The following is a 6,685-nucleotide window of genomic DNA, read 5'->3' on the forward strand; positions in this document are numbered from 1 at the left end:
GGGAAAACTGTTGGACAGAAAAGCAATCTGAACTTAGCTGAACAGAGGCTGCACAGCCAGTTGGTGTTTGAAAAGTGCTTTGTGTTTCTCAGTTGTCAGTGGGGAGCTGAGGAGCAGAGCTATCTACTGCAGGAGCCCAGGAGATCATATCAAATATTGCCATATGGTCCTAGCAAGTGTCTATCATGTGGTGTAGGGTATGCCTAGTGGAGTGTAATTCAAACAGGCACAGAACACTCCTAGGGGAGTTCAGGTTAGAAATGCAGAGGGGAATGCGGCTCTCTTTCCCTTCAAATCTCGTGGCTGAAAGATAGACTGACAGAATGGATTAAAAACAAGACATGACTATATGCTGTTTATAAGAGACTTGCAGGCAAAAACATCCATAAGTTGAAAGTAAAAGGATGGGAAAAGATATTTTATGCAAATTTGGTCTGAAAACAAGCAAGAATAGCTGTTCTCGTATGAACTAAGAAGATTTCAAACAAAATTTAATCAGAAGAGATAAGGAAGTTCAATTACATCTTGGTAAAAAGAACAATTCAACAAGAAGATAGAACAATAACAAGTATTTATGCCCCAAATTTTGATGTGCCTAATTACTTATTGACATTAAGTCTCACACAGACCCCAATACAATAATACTGAGTTATTTCAACACACTTCATTCACCAATAGTTATGTCATCCAAACATAAAATCAATAAAGACCCTGCTGCCCTAAATAATACTATAAATCAAATGGGCATAATATATGCCTATAGAATATTTCATGAAACAGCAGCTGAATTCAATTTCTTTGCAGTTCAGGGAAAGTTATTTCAAACTAGACCATTTATTTTAAAAACTTGATTTTTTTTTTTTTTTAGTTATAGATGGACACAATACCTTTATTTTATTTATTTATTTTTATGTGGTGCTGAGGGTCAAACCCAGTGCCTCCCACGTGGTAGGCCAGTACTCTACTATTGACCCAAAGTAGACCATTTTTGATTCAGGTGCATGGTTGTAATCTCAGTGACTCTGGAGGCTGAGGCAGGAGGATTCTAAGTTCAAGGACAGTCTCAGCAACTTAGCAAGACCCTGTCTAGAAAAATAAAAAGGACTGGGGATATAGCTCAGTGGTAAAGTATAACTGGGTTCTATTCCCAATATATATTAAAAAAAAAATATATATATATATATATATATACACATACCCTATTTTAGGTCTCAAAGCAAGTCAAATACAAAAAAAAATCAGTGATTCCTTTCTTCTTATCAAATCATAATGGAGTTAAATTAGAAATCAACAGTAATAAATATAGAAACCAGGGGCTGGGCCGGGGTTGGCAGACTGTGGGGATGGGGGGTGCATGACCAAGAGATGGCAGTGTCACTGGGCGGCCCAGAGAGCACTGCAGGGCACATGCATGCTTCCACATGTTGGCGGTGGTGGAGACCTGAGTTTTAGGGATGGCTCTGGGCCACCCAACCTCTGGACAATCACTTGAGTACTGGGCTAGAAGAATCTGCAAACCCCTTCTCAGCCCCAGAGTCCGGAAGCAGTTTCCACTGCACCTGGCTGGTGATCGTGGTATACCAGATACTTGGATTAGTTACCATCTCTCAGCATGCTGAGTCAAGTTTACCACTCTGGGTTCCAGCCCTTCAACCATCTGCTGCCCTGGGTCAAGTCCACAGCTGTCTCCAGAACTCATCATGTCCAGCCTTCGGCCATCAGACATGTTAGTTCTTAGAGCAACAGCCCCTTTATCACTGTACCCATCAGTCTTACCCATGGCAAGTCTTTTGCCTACCACAGTGAGCTGCACCATGCCAAGAGAATAGTGGTGAAACTCGGCAGTGCTGTGGGGAGCTGAGGGAATGAGTGTGGCCTGGCACTGGGATGCCTGGCATCTATTGTTGAGCAGGTATCAGTGCTGCAGAATCAGGGTGAGGGATGATACTGGTAACCAGTGGAGCCTTAGCCTTTGGTAACCTGTGCTTGCGACATGAGACCCTTCTGTCCCAGTGTGTGCAGCAGGCTCCCCACTCAGGGCAGAACCAGATGAAAGAGATGACAAGTCCAGTCTTAGAGGCATGAGACTGTGCAGCTGCTGGACAGAATGGGCTGATGGCCTTATATGAGGCCATGTTTACCCAGTATAGCATCTGTTGCTGCCCAGATTTTGGTGACCAACTGTATTTCCATGATGAGCAGAAGTGCTGGAATCTCAAAGGAACCCTTTGCGAGCTCCTTCAGATGAATGTCATTCCCACTGTCAACACAAATGATGCTGCTGTCCCTGAAGCTGAGCCCAACAGTGATCTCCAGGGGTTATTAGCGTTAAAAGATAATGATACCCTGGCTGCCCACCTGGCCTTGGAAATGAAAACTGACCTCTTAATTGTTCTTTCAGATGTAGAAGGCCTTTTTAACAGCCCCCCAGAGTCAGATGGTGCAAAGCTCATTGATATATTTTACCCTGGAGACCAGCAGTCTGTGACATTTGGAACCAAGTCTAGAGTGGGTATGGGCGGCATGGAAGCCAAGATGAAAGCAACCCTCTGAGCTTTGCAAGGTGGCACTTCCTGTTGTTTTTGCCAGTGGACCCACCCGAAGGTGTCTGGGCATGTCATCACAGACATCATGGAGGGAAAGAAAGTTGGCACCTTCTTTTCAGAAGTAAAGCCTGTAGGCCCTACCATTGAGCAGCAGGGCAAAATGGCTCTGTCTGGAGGAAGGATGTTGGCCACATTAGAACCTGAGCAGAGAGCAGAAATTATCCATCATCTGGCAAATCTGTTGACAGACCAGTGGGATGAGATCCTGTTAGCCAACAAAAAAGACCTGGAGGAGGCAGAGGGAAGACTTGCAGTTCCTCTGCTAAAGTGTTTAAGCATCTAAACTGACCTGTCCATCAGGTTGCAGCAGATGGTAGCCTCCTCTTCAAGATAGTATGAGATGATTTTGCACAGGACCCAAATTGCCAAAAACCTGGAACTAGATCAAGTGACAGTCCCAATTGGTGTTCTGCTGGTGATCTTTGAATCTCTCCCTGACTGTCCACCCCAGGTGGCAGCCTTGGCTATTGCAAGTGGTAATGGCTTATTACTCAAAGGAGGAAAGGAGGCTATACACAGCAACCAGATTCTCCATCTCCTCTTTGATCCATGGAGTCAAAGAGGTTGTACAGCTAGTGAATACCAGAGAAGAAGCTGAAGATCTTTGCCAACTAGACAAATTGATAGATCCAATCATTCCACGTGGCTCTTCCCAGCTAGTTAGAAACATTCAGAAAACTGCCAAGGGGATTCCAGTGATGGAACACAGTGAAGGGATCTGCCATCTGAATGTGGATTCAGAAGCCAGTGTGAATAAGGTCACAATACTGGTCAGAGATTCTAAATGTGAATATCCAACCACCTGAAATGCTTTGGAGACTTTGTTAATCCCAGGATTCAGAAGCCAGTGTGAATAAGGTCACAATACTGGTCAGAGATTCTAAATGTGAATATCCAACCACCTGAAATGCTTTGGAGACTTTGTTAATCCACCAGGATCTGGCTGAGAATACCATTATTTGACCAAATCATTGACATGCTGAGGGTAGAACAGATGAAAATTCACACAGGGCCAAAGTTTGCCTCCTATCTGACCTTCAGCCCTTCAGAAGTGAAGTCACTTAGAACAGAGTATGGGGACCTGGAATTGTGCACTGAAGTGGTGGACAGTATCCAGGAAGCCATTGACCACATCCACAAATATGGCAGCTCAGACACAGATGTCATTGTCACAGAGAATGAGAAAACAGAGAAGTTCTTCCTCCAGCACATAGATAGTGCCTGTGTGCTCTGGAATGCTAGCACCTGCTTCCCTGATGGCTACCATTTTGGACTAGGAGCTGAAGTGGGAATCAGCACATCACCAATCCACAACCCAGGACTCCTTACTACTAAGTGGCTTCTTCGAGGGCAAGACCATGTAGTCTCAGACTTCTCAGAGCATGAGAGTTTAAAGTATCTTCATGAGAACCTCCCTGTTCCCCAGAAAAACACCAAATGAAAAAAGCCAGGAAATCCAGGAACCTCTTGAACTCAAGAGGTTGTCAGTTATTCTAGCCTTAAGAATCTCTAGGAAGAAGCCAGATCCTGTCTTACATTTTCTAGAAGGGTCTACCTGTTGGAAAGTGCACCTAGATGCTTCTGGGCTCAATTTGGGACTCTCAGTCTTTGCTAATGTTCATATTTCCATCTCACTCCTTTACTAAGGAAATAATTGCTACAGATAAGGACTTGGCTTTGCCCAGTTCCCTTCAGTGATAGAAGCAGAGGTGCAGTTTACCCCTGTGAACAGCAAGGAGAAACCCTGGTTGCTTTTTATCACCTCAGTGAGGTAAGGTCTCCCTTGGCATGTGGTCGGTACTAGCACTATCATCTCTAATCTGTCTTTCATACTTCCTTGCATTTCTTCCACATAGTCATCTTCAAAAAAGAAAACCTGGAATTTTAGCATTCTCTTCTTTTTGGCATTCTCATCAGAAACAAGATTAAAATGGACTGGAAAAACTGGCCTTTTGTGTGTTTGTGGAGTAGATAAATGAGCATTGCAGACACCTACAGCCTGTCCCATCCTGGAGGTGCATGGAGCCTGTGATACAGTGGAACCTGAGTGGTACACAGGAATTACAAGTTTCAGAATGTTCCCCACCAAGCAGAAGGAGTACCTGCACCAGTTATGCTTGAAATTCTTATATGAATAATGTTGTCATCCTGTCCTTTTCCCAAAAACAAAGATTAGAGTATTATTTTAATACTTTGGATTTAATACTACTTCCCTCTTTTTGAGAAATAAAGTTCTTATGAAAAGTCAAAAAAAGAAAGAAAGAAATATAGAAACCAAATTAATATATGAAGATTGAACAAGCCAAGCACAGTGATGCATGCCTGTACTCCCAGTGGTTCGGGAGGCTGAGACAGGAGGATCACAAGTTCAAAGTCAATCTCAGCAAAAGCAAGATTGACTAAGAAACTCAGTGAGACCCTGTCTCTAAATAAAATACAAAATAGGGCTGGGGATGTGGCTTAGTGGTTGAGTGCCCTGAGTTCAATCCCCAGTACCCAAACAAACAAAAAAAAAAAAGATTGAACAATACTCTTTTGAACAAGAAATGGATCATAGAAGAAAGGAGAAGATAAATTTAAAAATTCCTAGAATCAAACAAGAATAGTGACACAACATATCAAAACCTGTGAGACACAATGAAAGCAGTTCAAAAAAGGACAGTACTGAAAACTTAGTGAGGCCCTGTCTTTAAAAATATTTAAAAGTGGGCTTGGGTTGTAGCTCAGTGGTAACATGCTTGCCTGGCATATGTGGGGCCCTGGCTTTGATCCTCAGCACCACATATAAATAAATAAAATAAAAGTATTGTGTCCATCTACAACTAAAAATATTTTTTAAAAATATTTAAAAGTGTGGCTGGGGCTGGGGCTCAGCAGCAGAGTGCTTGCCTAGCACGTGTGAGGCACTGGGTTTGAGCCTTAGCACCAGAGACAAAAATAAACACATAAAATAAAGGCATGCTGTCCATCTACAACTACAAAAAATGCTTTTATCTTACAAAAGGAGACGGTAGAGTGCTTCTGGGTTCACTCCACAGTACTACAAAAAAATACACATCAAGGAAAGAAAACTGTAGACCAATGCTCCTAATAAAAATAGATGCAAAAATCCTTAATAAAATATTAGCAAATCACATTCAAAAACATGTCAAGGGATGGCATAGTTCCATGCCAGGTATGCAAGTTTAGTTCAAAACAGACAAATCAATAAATGTAATTCATCACATAAATAGAATTAAGGACAAAAATCACACAGTCAGCTCAATAGATACAGAAAAGCCTTCCACAAAATCCAGCACTCATTTATATTAAAAAATACTGAGAAAGTGAGAATAGAAGGAACTTCCCTCAACATTATAAAGGCTTATACAACAAACCCAAAGCCAACATCATAATGAATGAGGAAAGACTGAAAGCATTTCCTTGAAAATTAGGAACAAGAAAAGGACGCCTACTTTCATCATTCCTATTCAATACATTTCTTGAAACTCTAATCAAAGTAATCAGGTAAGAGAAGAAAATTAAAGTGATACAAGTAGAGATACAAGTAGAAAAAAAAAAGTCGACAGTTCTCTTTGCTGGTGACTTGATCCTATATTTTGAAGGCCCAAAAACCTCCACAGAAGACTTCAATAACTGATAAATAAATGCAGTGTAGTAACAGGATACAGGATCAACACTTTTTAAAGAATAAATAGCTTTCCCATACTCCAAAAGTGATTCTGCTGAGAAAGAAATCAGGAAAATAAATCTATTCACAATAACCTCAAATTTCACAATAACCTCAAATAAATAAAATATTTGGGAATAAATCTAATGAGGTGAAAGACTTCTACAATAAAAATTATAGAACACTGAAGAAAGAAATTGAAGAACACCTTAAAAGATGGAAAGACCTCCCATGTCCTTGGATAGGTAAAATTAACATTGTCAAAATGGCCATGTTACCAAAAGTATTATACACATCCAATGCAATGTCCATCAAAATATCAAGGACAGGGCTAAAAATATGGCTTGTGGCAGTAGAGCACTTGCTTAGCATGTGCAAGGCCCCCAGTTCAATCCCAAGCAGCATAAAA

At 41.4% G+C, this 6,685-nt stretch overlaps 1 pseudogene across 1 annotated transcript; it reads left to right on the top strand.

The window, feature by feature from the left end:
* The first annotated feature begins 1,236 nt into the window (after window positions 1-1,236).
* LOC306664542 (delta-1-pyrroline-5-carboxylate synthase-like) lies at window positions 1,237-4,935 on the top strand (annotated as a pseudogene). The gene is made up of 2 exons: window positions 1,237-3,453; window positions 3,543-4,935. The product of its transcript is annotated as a delta-1-pyrroline-5-carboxylate synthase-like (transcript).
* The last annotated feature ends 1,750 nt before the right edge of the window (window positions 4,936-6,685 follow it).

The sequence above is a fragment of the Sciurus vulgaris genome (assembly GCF_902686455.1).
Source record: "Sciurus vulgaris genome assembly, chromosome: 6".
NCBI lineage: Eukaryota > Metazoa > Chordata > Mammalia > Rodentia > Sciuridae > Sciurus > Sciurus vulgaris.